Raw genomic sequence first — 27,210 nt, 5'->3', positions numbered from 1 at the left:
GGACAAGGTCAGCTGATAGATGGGAACACCACCACCTGGAAGTTCCTCTCCAAGCCACTTACCATCCTGACTTGGAAATATATCTCCGTTCCTTCACTGTCGCTGAGTCATAATCCTGGAACTATATTCCTAACAGCACTGTGGGTGTACCTACATCACATGGGCTGCAGCGGTTCAAGAAGGCAGATCACCAACATCATCTCAAGGGCCACTAGGGATGGGCAATGAATGCTGGCCCATAAATAAGTAAATAATAAAAAAAACTCTCAATCTGTAATCCGTTCCGACCATCAAACCAACAGCTGAACTTCTTTCGCCTGCCATCTGGTAGCGAGTGCTTGTAAACTTTATGAAACGAATTCAGAGAATGTCGGGGACTCAGTGTAATGTGCACCAATTAAAGACAGTTATGGCTGATATCGTAATTTACTAGAAGCCAATGGCAGATTTCTAAATAATTATTTAGTCCTGGTCTTCACAATTGTTCTGCATTATAACTGGAGTTGGCAAGAAGAACCACTGTCGTACGTAGTGGCGGGAGCTTCTGTAAGAGGATTAAGCTGTCATTATCACTTTGAGTCCCAAGGAGCAGTAATAAACTGCAATGTCGCTCAGCTGCACCCAGAGATGGTTAAAGAGTAAATTTTGTCGAACTGTCGACTTATCCAGAAAAAACGTGTTTTGTAAAAATCAGCTTTATCTTCAGAGCTACTAGGATATTTAATAAAAATAAACTCTATTTGTGTTTCACGATGTTGACGGTACCAATGCAAATTCGAAATGCTGCCCCTTGCAGCATTATAGGTAAAGTTCAAAGTCACCGCTTCTCCTTCTGTCTTAACAGTGGGTGGGTTGATGACAGAATCTCCATGAATCAAATTCACAGAGAGTGACGAATGTGCGAAATAAATTCCCAGCTGGTATGGAAGCCGACTAGTTACCTAACTATTTTAAGGAAATGTTTGGGGGCACATTGGGGGAGGGAGTTAGAGCATCTCCGAATTATTGAGACGGAATTGGTCGTATGGCCTCCCTCATTGTGATAGGAACTGTATAGTGTCCGAAATGAAGATGCAAATTCTGCTGACGCTCAGCAGGACCGACAGCAGCTTTAGAGAGAGAAACAGAGTCAAAGTTTTATTCGGTTAGGTTTATCAGAACTGGAAAATATAGGTACAAATAGAACGGATTTTAGGCAAGCACAAATGCTGGCTGAGGCGGAAGCGCACAAATAGCAAAGCGGCAGGTCTATAATAGTGTGCAAGGCAGGAGAGGTTAAATGACATGGGGGATCGTGCCCCAGGGGAAGTGCTGTGGGAATGGGACAAGTAAATACACAAATGGTAGTCCTGGCGAAGGTGTAATAAGGAATCAGATTCATCAGCAAAAGCTAACGGCAAAAATGCAAAGATGAATCATAAATATGAAAAAAAAACAGTGCGCGGAGGTTAGGTTTGGAAATTGTCGAAAGGAATCTGGAATTCGGAAAGCAAACAAGTGCTGGAAAGTCCTACCTTGCAATTCCATGTCACAGCCACTAGAGGGCACTGAGGGTCTATATGTGCTCAGTGTTGGGGCGAATTCCAGACTCTCAAAGGTGTTCAGTAACTTCATTGAAGAAAAGGTGATTAAGAAACGGGCGTGGGAGGAACAAATAATTTTAACATGAGCAGGAGTTTTGTCTCGTCCAACGTAATTTATTATTATGAGTTGTCAGTGGTAGGGTGTAAATATTCGGCGGGAAAGATCGCACTGCATCCATATGGGGAAACACGCCAGTTCAAACCATAAAATGAGATTTTAGATCAATATCAGGACATTCCTCTTGTCACACTGTGGATGATCAGAGTAGAATAAAGCTTCAGCCTGTATGTAGGAGAAAAATGTAATGGAAGCGTTGGACATTTCAGATGAAATGGCGGGGTAGATCATCCACGGTTAAGAGACCTATACCAGAGAGGCGGGAATAGTTGCTTTCATTTACAACTATCATTTGAACTGCAGCTTGGCTGGAATTCATATCAACAATTGCAGCATGCAATTACCGGCGCACACCACCAGAGCGCAGTGTGAACCAGTGAGAAATATTGAATTTGGGCGGCCCCGTGTTAGCTCAGAGACAGTGTGAGACGATGTCACTATGAGGTAGTCATTGTAGGTGGCCAGATATGAGCTCAGAGGCAGTGTGAACCGGTGTTAGTGTGAATCCTGAAGCGGTAAACATCAAGGCTCGGCTTCTTTCGTTAGTTCGACAAAGACGTCTCTGAGTTTGACCTGAAGCGGATGCTTGGCTCCTTGTTGAATCTTCTGAACATAACATCCATTTCCTGGCTCGAACCTGATCTCCGTGGACAATTGCTTCAGCCGGTATTTCATGTGGCCTGATAATGCTCCGGATTTGCAGAGTCTGTTTCTTCTTATCCATTTTGATCTACGCTGAAGTGACCTGTGAAGATGAGGTGACGCAGCGCCCAGTGCGGATGGTTGTTAGTGAAGCGGGAATCGTATCCATGAACTGCACCATCACCAGTGGGGTGAACACGGTGAGTTGTTACAGGCAGCTTCCTAATCAGCCACCCAAGCATCTAGAGATGGCCACACGAGGAACTGATCAACACAGGAGGATTACTGCTTCAATCCGGAAGACAACAAACTCAGTATCCTGACTGTGAGAGGCGCTGGGGTTACAGACACCGCCACCTATCTCTGCACCGTGAGCCACAGTGTAACACGCAAACTGAGAGCTCGTACACAGAGTGGGAACTCCGTCCTACCGTGTTTCCAAGATCAGCGTTGTGGGTGGGGCGGTAATAATAATCCGAGGGCCGTATGTGCCTGGGGGGTGGGGCGGTGGGTGAGGGCGGGGCGCGGGTGCGGGGTTGAGTGTCGTTGAGCACAAAAGGAAGGAGATATGTGAAGGTTTAAAGGTGTTCAGAAATGAAGAGAGGTGGAAACTTAGACGCAGGGAAAGGAAGAAAACACGCAAGCCAGAATGAGTGAGCGACAAAAGCAAAGCGAATCGGTGCAGTAATCGCAAGTGCAAAATTCAGGAAAAGCGACAAGAATGGAAAAATAAATGAAAGAAAATGGAAACTAACGAGCGTCATGCACAGAGTTTAAAGATTGGATTAAGTCATGAATGAAAAGGATCCCAAACAAAGTAGAATTCCCTTTTCTTTAACATCACTCATATATCCTTCATAGTTGCACAGTTGAATTTTCTGAAAATGTTGCCTAAAGCTGGTCATTGAATTCTGCCACGGATAAATTTTCATTTTTCTCTTTGTTCTGATTGTGCAAAATTCTAAGAGATGCCGATAGAGGGCGCAGTTCCTCCCTGTTAGCTCTTGGGCATTATAGAGACAACTGGCAGTAACCCTGCACAGGCACACCCGCCCACAGGTTCTATTTGCTTTTATTCGTTTTGACCCTCGTTGCCTGCTTTGTGGTAGTGGGTATATTTAATAGGGAGACAGTAGCGTAGTGGTTATGTTGTTGCACTGGTAATTGAGCGACTCAGGGGTGTCGCGCACCGGTTTAAAACCCTCCACACAGCAGGTGGTGAAATTTAAATTTAAATCACAAAATCTGGAAACGAAAGCTAGTTTTGTGATAGTGACCATGAAAGCAACATTTATTAGTTCAACAATATCCTTTAGGGACGGAAATCTTCCATCCTTATCGGGTATGGTCTACATGGGACTCCACACCCACAGCAATATGGTTGGATTTTAACTGCCTTCTGAAATAGCCTCAAAAACCACTCGGTTCAAGGGCAATTGTGGATGGGCAACAAATTGGTCCTGTCAGCGACGCCAACATCCCATCAAATAATTTTAGAAAGCCAAAGAAAATGGGAATGAGTATTCTAAACAAACTAATGACTTCTCCAAATGAGGTGTATGGTTCCGTAGCAGCCAACCAAAGGAATAAAGAAAGAAACGAGACAAGGCCGAACCAGCAAAAAAATGAAACATGAATAAGATGGAGGCAAAGGTCATGATCTATGATTATTGAACGCAGTCTTGAGTCCAGAAGGCGGCAAAGAACTTTGAAAAATAGCACCATTGCTTTGAAATTGGTATATGACCTTTTATATTTTCTTACATATTGTCAGTCCTCGATCAGTCTGTACCAGACTCCCAGCTGAATCACAAGGTTCTGGGTTCAATCTCACTCCAGGGATTGAGCACAAAAATCATGGCTGACGTTCAGGCGCATCATTGAAGGTGAAATGCAACGCCGGAGGTGACGTCTTTTCGATGAGACATTAACCCGAGTCTGAAACTCTGCTGAGGTGAATGTAAAATGGCTCATGATACTGTATCGAAGAAGAGCTTTAGAATTAACAATGTTTATCCCTCAATCGACATCACAAAAACAAGTTATTTGGTAATTGTCACATTGTCGTATGTGAGAGTTGCCGAATGGAAATTAAACATTATATTCCCTACATTAACCAATGACCACACTTCAATCATTGCTTCAATGGCTATAAGCCCTTCGAGTCTTCAGTAATAGTGAAAAATGCTAAATGAATGAAAGAGTTTATTTCGCTCTTTGATTATCATTTACCAATGTTATTACTACTGTTGATATATTGAAACAGCAGCAAGAAGCTGTCACTATGCACAGCCCTGGGAAAGGTAAAGGCTCAATAAATAAAAGCATATTTTATGACAGGAATAATCAAATTAGACTGGAGGAGAGAAACACACTGTAGATGTTGGGTTTTGCAAAGGAAGGCGGGGATTAGGATCTATCTGGATAAATGAACAGCACCAAGAAGGAGGAAAAATCTGTTCCCATTTACAACCCTCCTATGAAATACAACTTGTCGAATTCAGCAGCAATAAAAGCACCTCGCAATCAGTAGTAAACGCCACAAGAGGGCAGTGTGAAACACTGAGTGTGGGCGGCCCGGTCTGAAGTTAGAGTGTGAGCTGGTATCCTGCAGAGAGACGAAGTGTGTGGTACCGCGTGTGAGTCGAGATACTGTGTAGGCTGCAGGTCGTAAGAAGCACCGAATGAGGGAGGTCCGGGAGCACAGGCTTTTTAGTTTACTTTTATTCGAAGAAACCTCTGAGTTGGACCTGAAGCGGGTGTTTAGCTGGTTGTTAATTTTCCTCGATGTAATATAATATAATATAATATAATATAATATAATATAATATAATATAATATAATATAATATAATATAATATAATATAATATAATATCCGTGTCCTAGTTCTAACCCGATCTCCGTGAACAATTCATTCTACCAGCATTTCATCCGGTCCAATAATGTTCCGGATTTACCGAGTTTTCGTGCTGGTTTACACACTTCTCCCCACGGATGTGACAAGTGAGGATGAGGTGGTGCAGCTCCCTGGGCGGCTGGTTCTCCGTAAAGTGGGGATCGCATCCATGAACTGCTCCGCTACCGCTCCGTTCACTGCTGGGACAGACATCGCCCGAATCAGCCCCTCCAGCATCTGGTGATGGCCACAAGTGAGACATTTAAGAAGAAAGGATCACTGCTTCAACCCGGGGAGGCACTAAATTCAGCACCATGACAGTGAGGGCCGCCCGAGTGACAGACAGGGCCACCTATCTCTGCGCCGTGAGTCCGAAGCGTAACTAACAGACGGAGAGTCCGTACAGAAACTTACACCGAGCGGGGTAGCTGCTCTGCTGCGTTTTGGGGTATCCGGTAATAATAATGGAAAGCTACAGCGAATGAGCTTAAACTAGAAAATAGAGAAGAGATAGGGTTCAAAAAGTGCGAAATAAAGAGAATTGGAAACACACACGGGCAACAGAAGAGAAAAATGAGTGAGGGAAAGGGTAGAAAACTTTGCTAATTCATGTCAATGAGAGCATATTAATGAAATAAGAAAAATAAATAAAAGAAAGTACAAATAACGAGTTTGAAAACCAAAGGTAAAAGAAAGCCTTAAAGGAAAAGTTGCAAAAACGAGAAAACTGCATTTCTTTTTGAACTCCCTACTCCCTTTGGAGATATTTTAATTGTCTGAAACATGCATCTCAATAAAAGACCGCTGGGATTTGTCGGAAGATGTTGATTCCATTGTGGGGTACATTTCTCCGGGCTCCATTCATTCTGTTAGTAAATAATTTTACTGGATTTGAACACCAAGCGCCTGATATGTTCCTTTCCAGAGTCACTGTCAGAAAACACAGGATTCCCCTCAGTTCCCTCCACATGGAGGAGAGGAGCTTGCTGGTCTTCAGGCAACTGACATGTTCGGATATGAGCCGCTGGGTTCGGGAGCAGCAGATCAACAAATTGCTTCTTACATCGTGTGAACAACAATCAGTTCCAACCGATCCAAGAGCAGAAATTCCACGTCACTTTAAATTGGTTTCTTTAGTTATCCGGCTGCTCAATGTGTTTACCCGATTCGTGTTCATCTAATGCCAGCTGTTTCCTGTTTGCTTATTAACCTGTGAACTGTAAGGGTGTATCTAGTATTCGTGATTCTGGCTGTAAACATGTAGGTACAGGAACTGTACTCAATAGCAAGGAGTGCTTCTTTCATTGTTCTGATTGCTTTGGTGTTTCATTGTTTATATTTATATTATATTATATTATATTTTTTCCAGGTCGAATCCTGTCGTACCGATAAGAAGATATTATTTTGTTCTATTAAATTGCTCTGATGACGAAAGTTGCCATTTTTAAAACTGATTTTATTTGTATCACACGCACTTCGAAAACCCGCGCGCTGGTTGTCTCCTCAGTCCCCATGTCAAATGAATCCTTGTACAAGATACTCGTCTCTTTGTTTCACGGCACTGTAATACATCGCAGCGTCTAACAGCAGAACCGTGTTAACAGTGAGCGTGGTTGAGCTTTCCTCACGGTTCCGGGATATTTTATACCTTCTCCCAACGCTTTCATCTCTGAGTGTGGGGACGAAATATGTTTCTGGGTACAGTAACTACAGAAACAGCCTTGGGATTTTACAACTTTATCCAGACGGAGGTTTGAAAATGGGAAAGTAACGTTTCTGAACATCGCCGGCATTTCTAAAGGCCCCGTTTGAGGAAAAGTTAAAGGCTCAGTGGAGACACGGCAGTGAACAAGATATTGTACAGCCGGATCCACTCTTTGACTCACTGTGCCTGCTTCGCACAGTGATACATTCCGGCGTCCTGGACAGCTGTGTTGTCTATAGAGATGGTAGTGGACTTCTTTGCTCGGTCAAAGGACAGTGTGTAGCGTCCTTTGGTCATATTCCCCTGGTATATGGAGGCGATAAATGTCGGAGCCCCTGTCAGTGTTTGTCTTTATCAGGCTACGGTATCGCCTGTACCAACAGAGAGCCGACATGCCAGTTCAACCCGTTCCCCTTCCCTAGACACCACCTGCTCAGGGTGGGAGCTCTGATCCTCACACTGTACTGCTGTGAACAAAAGAAAAATTGCTCAAACCACGACAGGTTATTAAGAATTTGGTAAGACAATGCATCTGATGAGATAAACAAACTCACACAATATCAACAGCAACAGGGCTCCAACTGGAAACAGGTATTTGTGGGGGTTTCTGTTCATGACGATGAAGATGGACAAAAGGCGGATCAATCAGGGTCTGATTTCCATACTGGGACTTGCTGCCGATTCCAGGACCCTCAATGGTGGAGAGGAGTGGGAGAGCGGAGAGGTTCACATTCTCCTCATATATTGAATGACTGATGAGTGACGTTCTCACCAGTCGGCATATTATTGGATGTTGCCCTCAGACGTCATCCAATGGCTCACCCGGGGATTGGCTGCCCCAATGCAAAGAGCTCTTGACCCTTCGCTGGGAATGAAGTTCTCTTTCTCTGCATAACAATAGGTTATTTTTTCAGGATTATTTGATCTCTGGGGTATTTCTAACTCCAATGGTCATCGCCGGCTCAGAATGTTTGAATTTAACAGCGCTATTTGCTGGTTCGTCATTGTCTGCCTCGGAACCCCTAAATTGTTTCACTCATTCAGCTTTAAATGCATATTTGTTTCATACTTCCTTTCCGTACCTGTCCAATTTATATTTACCGCGCCGCCCCTATACCCTGTGGTCAATATGGCCTCAATGAGTGAGACAATCAGAAACGGCATCTATTGATTAACTTTAAGTCCGATTTCAATGCGAAAACTCCAGACTGACGGTCACGCCGCCTGGAGGTCTTCACGGGTAACCGCGTGCTCGCCAAATTTGTCGCATTCTGTATTCATCCCCCTGTTTACTTGGATTCATTTCTATGCGTTTTGCTGAGGAATGAATATTTATTTTAAGGAGAGTTTGACCCAGCAGAGAGGCAGATAAACTAAAAATGTCAGAAAGAGGGAGAGAGAGAGAGGTAAAGCAACTGCCTACAGCTCTCATTGATTGGTGAGGAACTGTCATCAGCTCTGACAGACCAGCCAATCCCCTCCCGGGTAAACGCCCCTCTGTTTCTCAATAAGTGAAGCCTGATCCTGTTCTGGCTTACACTTCAATATCAGACTAGAGGGATCAACATATTTAGAATAATCTGTGATTTTCTCTCGAACTCAATACAAGACGCCATGTGCTCACCATGTACGTTACTGATAATAATGGCCTTGCTGCCTGGTGAGTATATATCTACATAGTCAGTTTGTTTACATTAGTTATATTTACTTCCTGACTTTTGAAACATTCTGCATTTGTGTTTCAGGAACGAAAAGCGCGGATTCAGTGTCCCAGGATCTCTCTGATTTAATGATTCTGGAAGGACAGAGCATAACACTGGACTGCAGTTATTCGACAACCTACAGTTCCCCAACTCTGTTCTGGTACGTCCAATATCGCGGGGAAGCTCCGAAATATTTGCTGAAGATATATAGCACCTTTGTTCAAAGGTCTCCAAACTTACCAGACAGGTTCTCTGCTGATTTGCACAAAGGAAACAAAACGGTTCCTTTAAATATCGCCGGGGTTCTTCTCTCCGACAGCGCCGTGTATTTCTGTGCCATGGAGCCCACACTGCTGCAGAGATAGAGCGGATCCCGTACAAAAACCCCACTGGGAGTTCCATTTAGCGCCCACTAGAGGGCGCGCTCACACCGTTAAACAGGAGGATAAAGCAGCCTCCTCAGTGAGGGTCACAGGGACCTTCCGAAAACATCCAAAACAAACACCAAACAAGAAGAGCTGAGGAACACCTGCGGATTTCAACTCGCGTTTGTACCATAATCGATTTTCATAGATCTATTTCATGACTTTCATTTACTTATTGCCTTTTGGTGCAGCTTTTGTGCCTGTCTGTCATATTGAACAACCCTTCCCCATCTCCCCTGTCAGTTTGCTGCAGTCTTTGACCGCGGCCTGTACACAGAAATCATTTGATCAGAGTGTGTTGATGAATCAGAGACAGTTTATACACAATGAGCAGCGTTCACCAGTTTGTGACTATGATTTCTACAACAAACCCCAGGTACAGAGCTCCCCCACTGACCATTAAGCTTCAGAATGTTCCCTTAATGCTGGAATGTTTTCTGTCACGATTAAGAGCATAAGAACATAAGAAATAGGAACAGGAGTAGACCATTCGGCTCCTCGAGCCTGCTCCGCCATTCAATAAGATCATGGCTGATCCTCTTGTGTTTCGATTTCCACAGTCCCATCTAACTCGGATAACCTTTGATCCCAATCCCGAGTTAACATTCTCGAGTTTGCTGGTGATAATGAACAGACCAGGATTTGATTCCCCTCACACCTGGGTCTAAAAGTCCAGCCATTCCCCTATCTGACTGTAGTCCAGCTCGGGGTGTTTCCATTCAATGTCAGTCAGTTCCCCACCGACGGATCTCACCGACAAAGGAAGACACAAGGAAGTGAGGTGAGAGCATCCTGAGACATAGCAACAAGTTATTGAGAGTGGGGATTAGAACGGGTATCTTCAAATCTGATTCTGTGATGATCTGTCGGTCCGATCGGATTCTGCAGTTTGTTCTCTTGGCCGCTCCTGCAAACAGTTGGTGACAGTTTGATCCGAGGTGAATGTGGTTTCCCCTCGGTTTGTGTTTGAGCGGTTGACAGCGCCGCTGAACATTGTGGCTACATCTGCCAGAGATTCTGTACAAACCCCATCAGACCGGAGCTCCCACACACAGCCTAAAGACAGTTTTTGTACAGGTGTGAGACTGCGTTCCATCGCTGTGAGTGTGATAGTGCAGTAACACACGGCAGAGTCAGTCAGCTGCGAGATGGTTAAGCTGGTGAGTTTAGTCGCGCTCTGAAGCTCTGCAGAGAAACGGCTTTTAGCAAAATCTGCTTTATCTTCACCACCGTTCGAGTATTTCCACAGTATAAAGTCAGGCTTTGCGTTTGGGTGTTGCCAGTACTAGGATAAATAATAGTCGCTCCATGTGGTATCATAGGTACAGCTTAAAGTCAACTCTTCTCCTTCTGATTTAATATCTGAGGACAAAGGCTGAGTGACAGAACTCCATGACTCAGATCTGAAAAACATGTTCAAAACAGAAGCAGATCAAACCTACAATTATTTAAAATTCAATTTTAAACCATGTTTGAAAAATGAGAGAAAAAGTGAAATGTGTGTGATCCACAATTACCTGTCAGAAATGCTCCCCGCACAACCCAGATGCTGAGTAGCCGCATTGTCGCTGTCCGCTCTGTAAAAGGGGAATTGGATATTTGAAGCGACCCGTTCTAAATCCAACCCTCAATAATCTGCTGTCATGCCTCAGGATGTTCTCACCTCATTTCCTTTTGTCAGTGAATGCAAACACCCAGAGCTGGACTACAGTCAATGACTTTGTACGGGGAATGTTTCCGTTTTACAGAAGAGATGGTGACAATTAACTCCATGTCTGGTTATTGTAACTGTCAACCACAGGACTATTCGTAGATCTAGTTAAATCCGCACAATCTGATCTCTACACTGATTGTAATCTTACCAGCAGTATGCAGAGGACCGTGGTCCAGTGAGATTTTACTCATGAACCACTTAACCATTAAACTAATTATGATTATAGATTTTGTCAGAGTGGTTTATAGATCTGTCATATTAGAACAGCGATATGTGTTGTTACTGAACAGGCAATTGAACAGACTTAAAGATCAAAGTCCTCCCCTGATGTAAGCAGGCATTCGCTCAACGTCACCTTCTGTTTAAAATGATTAAATTATATCTGGTTAATTAGAGTCCTTTTCTGTGTCTATTATCGTTTATTTAATCAACCATAACCCTCTGATTTTGGATTTGCTATAAGAGAGATTGGGCTTTAGAGCGATTTAACGCTCATTTATTCAAATGTACAGGGCCAAATCTCAAAGAGCAGGTTCACAGGCCCCAAGGGACATGTAATATCAGATCTCATTAACTGGAACTCAACACCAGCCACCAGGAAAACCTTTCCTTGTAACGTTCACGAAGCCGTTACAGTGAAAGACTTCAGGGTCTTTCAGTCATATTTTCACATTCTTTCCCCAGTATCCACACTTACTACCCAATTACTCTGCTCTCTGTTTAATATCAGGTTCCAATCCTTCGACATGTGCATGTTGTTTTGTGATGATTATTGCACCTTCTCAACAAATTTTGGGCAAGATTTCAACACTTTGAATTCGATTTATGGCAAAGACACTAGGCTTTTTTAGAGAAACAGCACACTGAACTTAATGAAAACAGAATTACCTGGAAAAACTCAGCAGGTCTGGCAGCATCGGTGGAGAAGAAATCAGTCAATGTTTCGAGTCTTCATGACCCTTCGGCAGAACTGAACTTAATGCTTTGCTGTAATGCACAAGAGGGATATTGTGATCTGTCGCCATCTGATGGATATTCTGAGACGTGCTCAGATGTCGGTAGACAGAGTTTGACAGATCCTCTGGTTATTCATTGGCCTGACCTGACAGTCCCTGTTTGTGGGAAGCCGGGTTGCTGCAGTTCTGAGTTATTATGCCAAGCAGAAACAAAAATTTGCTATCGTCAATCTAAAGACTGGGGCAATTAACGTTAACCGTTTATGAATGAAGAGTGGAAACCAGGGGAGAGAAGAAATTGACTGGGAAAAGATACCGAAAGACTTAGGATCAGTCAAGGCTCCACAACTTCATTTGTAAAGTTTATTTTATTGCAATTTCGAGGTTATTACAATCTCTGTGGAGAGACGGTGGCGTAGTGACAATGTCACTGGACTAGTAATCTAGAGGCCCAGACTAACGACCTGGGGACATGGGCTCAAATCCTAACATAGCAGCTGATGGCGTTAATGAGTCTGGAACAAAAGTCTCATTGATGGTGACCATGAAACTATCATCAATTGTTCTAAAAGCTCATCCGGTTCATTAATGTCCAGGAAATCTGCCACTTTACCTAGTTTGTCCTACATGTGACTCTAGACACACAACAATGTGGTTGACTCTTAACAGCCCTCTGAAATGGCCTAGCAAGTCAGTCAGTTCTAGGGCAATTCCGGATGGACGACAATGCTGGCCTTGCTAGCGACGCCCACATCCAATGAAAGGATAAATAAAAGTTCAAATCACGGGTAAATATAATTGTAAAAATGAACTTCAGAATGTTGCATTTTGTGTTTTGTTGCAGCTTTGGAAGGACCCCTATGACCTACACTTAAGGGTGAATAATTGCAGTGTGAGAGCGCCCTCTGATGAGAAATAATTGGTGTAGTACTTCTCCCAGTGTCCGCTATGTTTCTACAGCCGTGTCGGGACTCCTGGCACAGGAATGCACGGCGGTGTCGGGCTTTTCCGATCATTTACTCGGTGATTTCGTAGTTTTACTAAATCTGAACGAAAATCGATGAGTAAATTTGGGGTTCCAGTTTGTTCTTCCTCCATAGAGATCAAACACGTACTGTGGAGGGTGCCAGGGGTGTTTGCTTTACCAGAATACGTGACCATGAGAACACTTTGATTTGAAGGTATAGGTTAGGCTGATGTTACGTTCCTCTTCAACCGTGATTTCAGCTGTCGACTGTTCCACCGTGTCTTACTGGCTCCATTAAGACGTAAATATTAATAAGAGTCATGATCTCATGATCAGCAACAACATCATCAGCATGTCAATAATTGCATCTGGGTTACAGCAGTCATGGGGATCATGGAATTTCACTAGGAAGGAAATACTTATTCAGAAGTGATAGAATGTTGAGGGATGGAGTGAGATGGTTCTGCAGGATGGTCCTTCTTTCTACAATGCTGCAGTCCGGGAAATCCTCTGTCAGAACAGAAATGCCGAGCTCCGCTCACTGTACTGCTGGTCCAAACAATGCCAAACAGAGAACAGTGTAGCCATCTTTCCAATAACACAGGGCAGGCAAAGCCGGTCAGAGCGATGGCAGCAAACGGGCGCTGTGAGCGGGGCCACAGCAGGAAGTGCCGTCACACATCGAATCGAATTGTAGGGAGCTGACGTCAATAATAATGTCCCCTTCGAAAATGATATAACCCTATCTCACAATAAATGCCGCGGCACTTTCGTATTCATTCCATATTGGGGGAGAGCAGGGTGAACACGTATGTGTCAGGATTAGTAACTTATTCAATAGTAAACGAAATCTTCATCAGCAACCTCGGATAATACTGGGGCTGAATCTATGGACAGTTGGGGTAGAGTAGTCCTGAGTTAATGTACAAAGAAGTATCAATGGTCTGGAGAAAATGGCAGAAGGAATGTCTGAATTTTTGATTAACGGGTGGAGACAGCGGGTGAAAAAAAACAATCGGCAGGGAAAATCATCCAAAGAAAAAAATGGTGAGCTAAGGCACCATAGTTATGCGAGTTGAAATCGCACGTTAATATGAGCGCTGAAGTGGTCATTATCTGCTCTTGAAGGGGTTGTCTTCTGTTCCAATTTTACGACGGTGCCTGTGGCTCACTCTGTGGAGTCGGGGTTATTAGTCCTACCTATCGGTGTGAGAGCGCCCTCTGCAGGAGCACTAACTGGAACTCAGTGTGGGATTTTTGAACGGATCCCGCTGTATCTGTGCAGCAGCGTGGGCTCCATGGCACAGAAATATACCGCGCTGTTAGAGATTAGGGTACTGCAGATCATTTGCTCGGTAATCTTGGCTATTTTATTTAATGAAGCTGAAAAGCGACCTGTGATGTCTGTGCGTCTGGATCGTTTCCCTTCCAGAATATGAAGCATGCATTGTGGAGGCTGCTTGGGACGCTGACTGTACCAGTGCACATTCAGGTTAGAATCGCTTGTTTCCAAGGTGCAAGTTCGTGTGACATTTCGTCTTCTGCCGTTATTTCAGCAACCGGTTGTTCCATTGTGTCTTGGTGGCTCCATTCTAATACAAAACAATAGCAATAACAACAATCAGCATTAGCTTTATATTAATAAACATAATCGTCATCACCATGACCATTTTTTTTTAACCAACAGTAACATCCGGGTTAGAGCAGTCAAGGGGAGAATGGAGTTTCACTGTGAAGGAAATGTTTACTGGGAAGTGAGATAATGATGAGGAGCGGAGCTAGACGGTCTCCCATGTTACTTCGTGAGTCTGTAACTTTGCAATGCGAGTAATCCACTGTCCGAGCAGAAATACAGATTCCCGTCCAACTGCATTGCTGATCCAACCAATGACAGAAATGGACCAGCGGCAGCAATCTCTCCAATAACACAATTCGGTCAGAGTGACAGCAGCAAACGGAAGCTGTGGGCGAGGATACCGCAGCCTAAATATTGAGTGGTGTGCGGTGACTCTCGGCTGCACCCCGAATTGGGAGAGCGGATAGAGCGACGGTTGAATCTGCAGGAGTCTCTGACCATCCTGCACCTACTTACTGTTCAACTGACTGAGGACAAACAAAATGGGAGGAACAGGAAGGGTTTAGAATCTTAGAGGAAGGACTGAGGCCAATAGGCATATCATGTGTCTATGCCTCATTGAAAGAGTGATCAAAATCACATTTCGTCCCCGCATTTTCCACATAGCAGTGGTTCCAACTCTGAACAAATGACAGTGTAATAATCTTTCCCTATATTTTTTCCTCTTAAATTGGTGCGCTTGGATTTTCGAATTTTCTGCTAATGGAAACAGTTATGCGCAACCTATTGCATCAAATTTCTTATCATTTTCAGTATTTCAATTAAATGTCTCCTTGAATCATTTGACATAAGAAGACTAATAACAGTTTCTCTAGCCTGCTCACGTTAAAGGCCGTCACCCCTGGTGCCATTCCAGTTTACTTTCTCCAATATTTTGACATTCATGTAAATGGTAGTTCATTGGTGGCTAAACAGTGATTTATAAAGGATTCTCATTACTTTCTGCCATAAACATTAACAACAAATAAGGACTGAGCCTGATTAGATCCAATTTAAATTTCTGGGAAAAAATACATGGCATTGGTGTTTTGATATGTAAATCAATAAACCCGAAACCCACTCGATGGCCTCGATTCTCAGCCGAATTAAACAGAATCCGCCAACAGAGGGACAAACAAACCCAAGCATTCTGATTAGAAAGTCACGCGTCACCAACTCCATCAGACAGAACCTGTCAGGCACAGCACAAAGTACGGGGATGAGAGTACTTTTCACCATAAGCTCCGGCTGTGAGTCTTGCTTCTGATCAGCTCTTCAGAGTCCAGTTTCTCCGCTCAGAGAGAGGTCTGGCCGCCTGAACGGTGCTGGTGCTATTTTCTTTTTTGTCTCACCGATTGCCTGAAAACATGAGTAAGACTTTCCCTGCAAATACCAACCAGTACCAGAATAAAACACAGTTCTCCACAAGAAATATCACAGATGATACTTAAAGCAGCCACTTCTCTTCGGTCAAATCATTTGAGGACAGTAGCTGAGTGACAAATTCTCCAGGGCTCAGATCTGAAATGCATACGCAAACAGGAAATTACCTGATTGGAGGTTGTTTAGAATTCGGATTGAAACCTTGATTCGGAAAAGAGACGAAATGTGTTTGTTCCTTAATTACCTGTCCGAAATGCCTCACTCCTCGCCACCCCCAACCATCCACCTCCCCCCCCCCCCCCCACCAACCCTCCTCATTTCTACCCAGATGCTGGGTGGCTGCATTGTTGCTTTCCGTTTTGTAAGTTGGAAAGTGTGATTAGGAGAAACTCGTTTTAATTTGCATCATCAAGTATCTTCTGATGAGTCTCAGGATCCTCTAACCTCACTTCTTTGTGTCCCCAATGATGCTTGAAGACCTGTAGGTAGGAGCCGGCTGTCAGCGAATGGAAACAACGCGAGCTGGGCTACGGCCAGTGTCCTTATAAGGGGGATGGTTACGCAGTTAGGGGCAGGGATGGGACTGGATCCTCTGGTCTCGTTGTTACAAGGCAGAAACACTGGTTTGTTAATGGTGCCAGAAAACTTTTAACAGACACTCGAAACCTGTGCTCGGGTCTTGTTTTAAAGGGCGCAAACACAAACTGGTGAAATGTCTTCATATCTTCACTGTTACTGAACCAGAAAAATACTCTGATCAAATGGACACTGTGTACAGGCTTTGACTAGAAGGAGAGAGTGGAGAAAGGGAAAAGGCTTCATAAGAGTTCAGAAAGGCAAGGAAAGATCATCAAAAGACTAAATGTGAGTTAGCGCAATACAAATTTATTTGTGGAATTCATTTTTAGTATATTTGCAAGTTAAAGTCAACTAATGTAATCCCTCAGTTGCTGCTCACCCGCTCTTCTTCGGCGTTGTCTTTGTTTTGATATTTTATTAAAGGCTCTGTGGCTTGTTATTGCTTCTGTTTGTCGGTGTGAGGGCGCCCACTTCTAAGCACTAACTGGAACGCCCAGTGGGGTTTTTGTGCGACATCCGCTATATCTCTGCAGCACTGTGGACTTCATGGCACAGAAATACACGGCGCTGTCGGAGAGAAGAGCCCCGGCGATATTTAAAGGAACCGTTTTGTTTCCTTTGTGCAAAGCAGCAGAGAACCTGCCTGGGAATTCTGGAGACGTATCTGCACCACCCGAGCTATGTATCCTCATTAAATATCTCGGACCTTCTCCTGGGTATTGGATGTACCAGAACAGAGTTGGAACGGCAGCTGTAGAGTAATTACAATCCAGTTTTATGCTCTGTCCTTCCAGAACCGTTAATTCAGGGAGATCCTGGGATACTTAATCTTTACCATTTGTTCCTGCAACAAAACACGGAATGTGTCAAATATCTGGGAGTGAATATAACACAACGAACAGGCACTGACCATTTAAACATTGACTCACCGGGCAGCAAAACCATTATTAGCAGTAAGGAACATCGGGAGCACATTGGTGACAGGATTAGAGTTCGGAAGAAATAAATAAGATTTGAAATATGTTGACACTTCTGTTTTGATATTAAAGAGGAAATTCAGATCAGGAGCAGGCTTCACTTACTGAGAAACTGAGGGGCGTTTCCCAGCGACAAGATTGGTTGGTCTCTCAAAACAGATGACAGTTGGGCACCAATCAGTGTTAGCTCTGGACACATTATTGCTGTTGACTTCCTCTTCCAACCTGCCTTTCTCGGTTTCCCTGGATCTCTCTTGGTCTCAGGATCTCTCTGTCACGCTTTGACTTTCGGACTCTGTGGCTCTATCTCCCCTTTCACTGGTTCTGACCCTCCCTCACACACGCTTTCTCTGCCTCTTTCTCTTTCTCCCGATTTCCCTAAGTTCAGAGTGCAGAAAATCCGATTTATCTCAGTATCCCATTTCAATTAGCTCAGAAAAGTGCTCAATTAATAGGAGCAGCGGCAAAACATACATTATTTAACCGCAACTCAGAGGCGGCATTAAAATGGAAACTTTTATATTCAAATCCCAAACGTTGCAGGCGTCCTATTTACATCCGTTGCCTGTGTTGATATTTAAGACTCGGCGTCCCATAGGGATCTCGGTTGTTTCATTTCGTTAAAGCAAGCTTCTTTTAAGCATTAATGGCCGAAATATTAAAATAAACAAGGGGGCCGCCCGGATTTAAAGTAAAGTTTGAATTAACCCGCGTGTAAAAATTCACCTGCACTAAAATACATTATAATAATAAGAAGAAGAACTCGAGAAATGCGACATAATCGTGCAACAGTATCTTGCTCCAGTAATTGGAGCTCCCTAATCGCCTCTGTGCACTTACTGCAGCGGGTACGGGTACGATAACATGGCGGTTATGAGGCTGCTTTAGTAATCCAGGAGGCCAAGTGCCTATTGGAAATCATCCTTTCCATATCGCGTCCTATGTTATGTTATTTTTCTTTCCCTTCCTTGAATTCCTGCCTCCCTTTCGAGCATTGTTCTCCTCACTATGTCCCTTTGTTTCCCTCACTGTCTATGCCGGTTTCTCTTTGTTTGTCTCTCTTCGTTGCTCAGTCTATATTGTCTCTATATTTCTGCATCTCTTCCCTTCAATATGTCTTCATCTGCTTCCCTCCCTGTCTCCGCCCCTCCCTCATTTCTCTCACTGTCTCTCCCACTGTTTATCTCCCTGATTTCTATCATTCCCTTCCCTCCTGTTTATCTCCCTGTATCTCCATATGTTTTACCCTCTCTGTCTCTATTTCTGTCACAGTCTCTGCCTCTGATTTACTCGCTGTCTTTTTAATTTTTTCTCTTCATTTCTCAGTTTCAATGTCTTCATCTTGCTGCATCTCTTCCCTTCACTGTATCTTCATCTTTTTTTATTCATTCATGGGATGTGAGTGTCCCTAGCTTGGCCAGCATTTATTGCTCAACCCTAATTGCCCTTGTTCAAAGGACATTTAAGGGTCAACCCAATTGCTGCGGAACTGGAGTTACATGTAGGCCAGGCCAGGTAAGTACAACAGATTTCCTTCCCTGCAGGAACATAGTGAACCAGGTGGGTTTTTATGACAATCGGAAATGGTTTCATAGTCATCATTAGGCGTTCAATTCAAGATTTTTTGAATTGAATTCAAATTCTACCATCTGCCATGGCGAGATTCCAACCCGCATCCCCAGAGCGTGACCGGGAGAAAACCCTGGGCCTCTGGAATACTCGTCCAGCGGCAATGTCACTCGGCCATCACCTCCCGCTAAATCTCTCCCTACTTCTCTCTCATTTCTCTTAATGCCTCTCCCTTTGTTATCTCTCTCTGTTTACCTCCTTCTCTCTCCTTCATTTCGAATGCTGCCTTTCCTCCCGTTTTTCTCTCTATATCTCCATCTGCGTTCATCTCTCTGCCTCTCACTCAGCCTTTCTCCCTTTTTCTCCATCTGTGTTTCTGCCATTGTCTCTCCCTCATTTTATTTCTCTCTGACTCTCAATGTGCTCCTTTGCCTGTCACCTAACAGGCACATTTGAAGAACAAGTATTTCGCCGCCCAGGCGGCGCTCTAGTCCATCGTAATTATTTGATTAATTGAAAATATCCTAGTGTTGCTTTTACATTCCATTCCCTGGGGAGTCTTCAGGATTAGAAGCCTGTTGCTGTTGTAGAAGAGGAGGTTAGTCAATAGGGCGCAGCAACAACACAAGCCATGTACATTCCTCGCCACAACAACCGGCCTCAGAAACTCTCCATTTTATATCAAGGCCTTCGTTTTCAAAACCAAATGCGGTCTCGACTCATTTTCTGGGCTCGAATTACATTCAGCAGAAATCGCAGCATCAAAACAATTGATGTGCTCAGTCCCCATCAGACACAATAGATGTCCATCCTTGTATAAAAGTAAAATACTGTGGATGCTGGAGGTCTGAATTAAAAAAACAGAAAATACTGGAAAGACACGGCAGTTCTGGCAGCATCTGTGGAGAGAGAAACAGTGTTAACGTTTCGAGTTCAATGTGACTCTTCTTTGGAACTCCGAGTTGGCCCACCAGCACTTCCTGAGGTTTGGGAGACAGTTGTGTCTTTTAGTGAAAAGAGAAAATGAAAAAACTGGCTCCAGACGGCATGTCAGTGGAAAAAATACATCAGCGTCGGTTTGCTCCCTTGCCCTCGTTGACGATATGAAAGGTATTTACCATAAAAATATCTTTGATTGTAAATCCCAATGACCCCAAATTAAACCAATTCTCCAAGTAATATTCCTGATCCAGCGAGTGCAGAAACCAGGAAAACACAATGAATGGAATTACAGCTTCTGGTTTTGATTTTAGGTGAGGACTTTGTGGAGAATCGTGTTCGCCATTAGAACATGTTTCTTCTCTTTTGTATCAGCCGCTATCGGTGGAGAGGCTGTGATCCACCAGTCACAGCGGATCTTTACACAAGAGGGACATTCGATTGAAATGCAGTAAAATGTAATCACCAGAGGCTCTGAGAGTATTCACTGGTACAGAATACGACAGAACCGTGGTCCGAAATTTATCATAACAGCCGTTAGCACATTCTTCAACCTATTAATTTACCCAACAAGAAGTTATAACATTCCCGGTAGGGACAGCACCGTGGGATCAAAAGCTGGGGTGTGTTGGTCTGGGGTGTATTACTGTGCAGTGAGGCACTGAGAGATAAAACAACTATTCCGAGCTGACCACCTCCACAGTGGCCTCTGCTCTCCACAATGTGCTGACTCCTTTGTGCACTACAGGTGCACAGACGTCATCCATTCTGCAGGGATAGGGTTAATAGGGCCGGCTGGAGCCTGTTACAATTTCACTGCTATCGTTTTCTCTTCATGTTGCTAACCATCAGCTCTTGATGGTTGGGTTGGAAATGTTAAACCAAATTAAATTCATCACCGACATGTTGAGGCAGGTCTGAACTGGTAACAATGTTCTGGTTCAGTTGCAGGTGGAGATCAATGAACTAGTACAGCAGAGGAGAAGTCCATCAAGACACTGTCGATCAGGCCAATTAAAGTTCAAACTCTCTCTCTAATCAAATGAAGATCCAATGATTCAAAGGGCAATTAGAGATCAAACTATCTCTCAGATCAATTAGAGAGCAAACTGTCTCTAATGTCAATAAAATTTCAAACTGTCTCTCAGATCAATTAGATATCTAGCTGTCTCTCGGGTCAATGAGAGGTGAAACTGCCTATATTTACTTTTGTGTCCCACTGATCAGCAGAGAGCGGTGTTAATGTCTCATTTCTCTGCAATAAACACTCCTGTCCTGGTTATGGAAATGGCATCAGACACCGCGAACGTCAGACACTGCTGTCTCTCACTGTGCACAAAACCTCACAATGATGGGAACGACTGAATAACTGCCGCAGGTTTCTGAGTCACAGCTGCTGTCTGCTGAGCGGTGTCTATAACAGCGGGTGAGACACTGACATACGAATTCATTCCTGTGCGCGCAAAACCTGACCACAATCTACACAAACACAATTTAAAATCGTTCACATCGAATACTGACTCCGTCTGATTATTACATTCACTGCGTGAGGGAAGAATTAGCTTCTATTTATTTGAGGATTTCTGGGAGCTCGCCACTACCATTGAGAATACAAACACCTGCAGTTGTCTTGGACCTAGTTATATCCGTGTATCGCTGTTTCGCAATGAACACATGGAAAACGTACAAATAATTTTTGGTTTCAAATATCTGTTTTTATCAGACATGTGGATCGGGGGGAGACGATGCTAATAATTTTGATAGCCTGATTAAAGACTTCTAAATAGTAACCGCGCTTTAAACATATTAAAACTAATGATCCATAATATAAACAGGTACAAAGAGATTATTTTCAGGACACGATTAGATGCTGATGAACAATGTTTATTGGAGTATTAATCTATAAAGCCGGGCGCGGTGTATTCTGGACACCGGAACAGATGGTCAGGAACCGACTGAATACAAAAGCCTGATTATAAACGTCTTCGAACGGCTGCGGAAATGAGTTACAAACCAGGGAATGGACAGTGCACAAAGACTAGATAAGACCACGCGCACTCTCACAAGAGAGTGGTAAATATTCCAGAGATGTCAATGGTTTTCTGTTTTGCACTAATTATTAGTAACGAGAACAAAATGGCATGGTACCCTTTTTCCAAGACGTTCCTAAAACTTAATTTAAAAAAACCAATAAAATCTCCAAATGTGAAAGATGCGAGTTTGAGGCAGTGAAGAAACATCAAGGATATTTTGAAGGATGTAAATCACGACCCAGGACCAAAGGTGATGTTCCTGGATCCTTACAGCTACAAAGGAAAGACTGAACTCTTCATTGCAACTGATGGTTTTCACATCGGGTCGGTATTTTTATAGATCAATTTTGTTCTAAGCGGCATCCAGTGCAAACATTTCAAACTTTATTCATTACCGTAGCTGGCAAGATTCTTAGCAATCTGATTAGTTAACTGCGCTTTATACTGCACTGAATGCAATTATTTAGTTATCACAATCTTCTGAATGTCTTGCAAAAGAAATTTGTAAACAATCGTTCTCCAAGCTGGTTTTTGTTTTGTGATGAAAATATTGGTTGGGTGAAATTCTAATTTACTCCTCCAGATGGCAGCAAAACCCCAGGAATCACCTGCGGCCTCTGTCTGGAAGTGCCGATCCCTGTCAACATTAGACAGGTTACACATAGAATCAGCCAATAACTGACAAGCGAAATTTCCTGGAGATAACTGCATCCATCCTGGCCTTGGACTTGTCTATCAGAAGCTCAGTGGTTCAATTTTTCTTGCGCTTCTGGAACCAAGTTGGAGTAAATTGGTCAGTTCATTTCTCTTTGCCAGACCCGATGATCCACAGGTTAAAAATTTAGATTTCTCTCACCTCAATCGATTCGAATGCCTATTCTGTCAATAACTTCGCAATCAGGTTTGGAATGATCTCGTGAGAAGTTGAAATCCATTCATGACACAAAATCTACATTTTGCCGAGTGATATTTCACGTTTGCGTATGTCTCGATTATCAAGGCAATTATCTCTCTTGGTATTGCACGAGAGCCTGTCTCATACTCGATAATTTCCCTGTTTTATTGCATCAAGTCCTGCCTTTATTTATATTACACAAGACAATATATCGTGAATTACTATGCAATGCCCAGTCTGTGTTAATATTGCAATGGGCTCTGTATTTGCTGCCGCTACACTAGACCGTGCCGCTGTTCATTGTACACGTTTCGCTGCCTTCCGTTAAATTACACTGGGCCCCGTTTCATTGTTACTGCATTGGATAATTTATTTGCTTATGTCACACTATGCATTGATTAATTTATCAATACAATAGGCCATGACTCTGTTCATACTATGAGAGGACATGCTTCAGCTACTGCTGCACCAAACATTATGTTCTTTCCTGTTTAAGTCATGATAGACCCTGTGTCATTTAATTCTCTGACGAGGAGCGGTACGAGACGGCTCCCCATGACAGTTCCTTTGCCAGTCTCTCCTCGATGCAGGAAATTCTCTTTCAGAGCAGAAATGCAGATCCCCGCCCCGCTGCACTGCTGATCTAACCAATGACTGGAACGGACCAGCTGCAGCAATCTCTCCGATTACACAGTCTGGTCAGAGCGAGAGCGGGAAGCGGAAGCAATGGCCGGGGATAGTGCAGACTCAAAACTGGCAGGAGTGTGCGGTGACTCTCAGCTGCTTCCGCAAGTGTTGGAGCGGAAATAGCGACGGTTGTACCTCAGGAAATCTATATTCATCCTGCTCATGCTCACTTTTCAAGGGACTGCGAACAAATAGTGCGGGAGGGGGCTGAAGGCACCAGAAGCATTGAAAGCCATGGAATGGAGTGAGGATTCGGCTTACCGTACCTGAGCCTATTCGAAAGAGTTATGGCAATTCATTTTTGCTCCCTCCCCCACCCCACCACCCCGCCCCCCCACTCCAAGTTTGTAATTCCTTCAAGAAATTTACTAATGAATCTCCTTCCCCCTATAGTTTAGCACCCTATTCTTGATAGTAAAGTATCGCAATGTAACAATTAAAATTTATCTTTCCCCAACCATTTTCTTCTACGAAATCGGGACGATTTCGCTATTGAATCTTCTGCTAATGGAAACGATCACGTGCGGTCGGCTGTGTCAAAACTACATACGTCTGAACACGTCAATTAATTCGGCCTTGCACCCTGCTTGTTATAGGGGTAGAATAGCAGTTTCCCTAGTCTGTTCGCATTAATGCCCAACATCCCTGGCACCAGTTTGATGTGTAGCCTCCACACGTTCTCCTAACTCTTCATATTCTTTCAGATTTGTCCCGCCCGGGATTTGATAGGAGACTGCAGTGAGGGTTCTACGCAGTTAACGTCGCATTCTCACATAAATATTAAGAATTAAAGAAAGACTATGTCCAAGCAGCTCCGGTTTAAATTTCACAGAAATATTGCGTGAAATAAATGTCGTGATATGGATTTCAATTAACCCTGAACACACTGAATTGTCGCTTTCTCAACCGAACTGAAAAGAACCCGCCAGCAGAGGGCGCCAAGCCCAATCATGGTCATGTCAAGATCACGTGATGCGCACCGTCAAAGCCAATAGGAGTGGTAGCCAGAGTGAGGTCACAATGGGCCTGGCCCCCTGCAGTGTGTGGGTGGAACAATGAGCTGAACAGAGCCCGGGTTCCCTCTCTCCTTCTCAATCTCTGACCCATTCTATCACCATTTACTGAGAGAGATTCAGTCAGACATGTTTCTGATAATACTGGCTGCGCTGTTCGACAGTAAGTGCTGAAATAATTTAATCAAGGCGGATTAGCAGATTAATGCAAATGTTCCTAATAACGTTGAATATAATTATCCATCATAAATTGCCATATTATTGACAGCTGTTAGACGGAAGCTTCGACACGCTACACACAGAAACACATAAGGTTAGGCCACCTCTTCTTATCCTTTTAACACTTTGTTCTTCTCCCCTCACAGGTGGACTATGTGAGGACCCAGTAACTCAGGCTCCGGTGGCAATAACGATGTTAGAAGGTAGTTCGGTGCAGTTACACTGTGAATATACAGATCGGAATATGAACTACATGCAATGGTATCGGCAGCAGACGGCACAGCCACCAAGTTGGATTATTACCAATGCCTTAGCACTGAAGAAGAATAAAATCTCAGGACGATATCTGGCGGCTGCTGACCAGTCTAAAAAGAACGGTTACCTCAATATAAGCGAACTGAGTGTGGAGGACGGGGCGGTGTATTACTGTGCAGTGAGGCACAGCGTCAGATCACAGCGAGAACCCCGTACAAAAACCTCAGCGAGCATTTGCAGCTCCGATCAGCTTTCTTTTGTGCCTTGTCGGCGGGAAGTATTTGATCCCGAGTTCACAGCAGGCAAAAGCTGGCAGGTCTGTTTTTCGCACTGTTATATTACTGTCGTTGTCCCTGTCAAATCAACAGACGGGCAGCTTGGAAAATCTTGGGGCTTATCACCATTCCGCCTTTTTTATGCTCAATATAAACCCGGAGTATTGATGTGCCCGCAGAGGTGATTAAAGCTCACAGATTTTAGTTGCTGTGGCTGAAAATTACCCGGAAAGAGATCCACATTGAGAATTCAAATTAGTTCTGGCAAAGCGGTAAAGAGGAACAGCACAAGTGATTCAACCGCCAGAGCGAGAGTCACCTGGCCCTTGTTAACGAGGCAACAGAACAAAGCGCTCAACATAACTCACACGAGGTGCATCAGCACAAATATATTACTTGACATTTTCAACTTCCGTTTCCAGTACAAATCAACTTCGCAAATTCATCAGTGGCGCCTGAGCTCATCTATTCTCCATCGATTCCCTTTGCATGCTTGATGGCCTCATCCTTTCCCTGGGCCCCACACTTTATCTACAATCCTATACATTCCCTCATTCTAGTCCTTGAAGTAACGATGCAAACCCTTTCTTTCTGACCTGAATATCAGACAAGTGCCGTTACAAAAGAGCTTCTTTAAAGAGGAACTGCAGACAGGCGATTGAACACAGAGACAATTTCCCTGCCCACCACATCTGGTCATTCCTCAGAACAGGCAGCAGGGGGCAGCCGATATGAATGTTTCTTCTTTGGATCAGACCCTGGACGATAAGTAAAACGTTATTTCTCTGACAATTGTCTCTGAATTGAATTATCTCCGAATTATCTCAAATACATCGGACAACAATCATTACATGTACGGCTTTATGATATCTAACGCATTCCGTCCAATATTAGGCAATGGCAGCTGAGCATGAGGCAGCTGAACACTGGGTGTGGAAGATAGATAAAACAGTAAATGGTGTAAACAGAAGACACACACTGATATCTGACATCACAGAAATAAAGAATCACAGAATTATTACGGTGTAGGAAGAGGCCATTTAGCCCATCGTGTCTTCACCGGTTCTCTGAGCATTTTAGCTTAATGCCAATCTCCTGCCTTTCCATCATAACCCTGCACATTGTTTCTATTTAAATAATCATCCAATGCCCTCTGGAATGATTCGATTGATGCTGCCTCCACCAAACTTCCAGGCAGTGAATTACAAACCATAACTACTCGCTGTCTGAAATTTTTTTTCGCAAATCGCATCAACTGTGTCTTTGCTGAAGGTCAAAGTTAAAATGGAAAGTGATAAATTGACACCGCCCTGCATTTGGTTTCTTTCCCTGCATCAAATCCTTGACTAATTTATGTGAAAGCTGCGAGGGAAGACTTTAATGCTCAGTTTTCACTCTCTTCCAGTTATCCAGACCCCACCCAATCCCTCGCCCTAGGGGGGTTTGAACCAGTTCCACGGGCAATGCTCCCAAGTGTACAGATGTATGATAAATCACCAAAAAGCGCCAATGCGTTTCTCCTTCAATTCAGTCCCAATGCAGATTCAGGAAACTTACAGTTATGGGAGTTTGAACGTCCAATTCCAGCACGAGAGCTCACAAGATAGGATTTTAACAACGGGCTGCATTCATTCCTTAAGACAATCTTTGAACAGAATTTCAAATGGTTACAAAGACCCAGAGCCCAAGCTTGTCCCTTTAGAGAGTCAGTGCCGCAAAGTTATTGCGTTCCGCTCACATCTCGCCACAAGGAGTGAAGGAAATTCCTGGCGTTTCGACAATTGACACGTTCCGATGGGAACCGATGGAGAAACGACATCCTTACGCCACGAGAACAAAGTCTATTTCTAACCAATCCAAGAGCAGCAAAACCACGTGACTGGAACATTATCCCTGCCTGTCACATTAACCGACTATTGACTTCGCTCAGACGAACCGAGCTCTGCAGATGTGAGCTGTGCTTCCTTTTCTTACTGATACTTTATTGCAGGAATGCATTACGCGACACAAATGAATCTACTCCCTGTCATTCTAGTGCTACTAACTTTTAAGTATTGGGGA

This window comes from Cetorhinus maximus, chromosome 23 (assembly GCF_964194155.1).
Source record: "Cetorhinus maximus chromosome 23, sCetMax3.hap1.1, whole genome shotgun sequence".
Classification (NCBI taxonomy): domain Eukaryota; kingdom Metazoa; phylum Chordata; class Chondrichthyes; order Lamniformes; family Cetorhinidae; genus Cetorhinus; species Cetorhinus maximus.
This window is presented reverse-complemented; position numbering follows the sequence as displayed.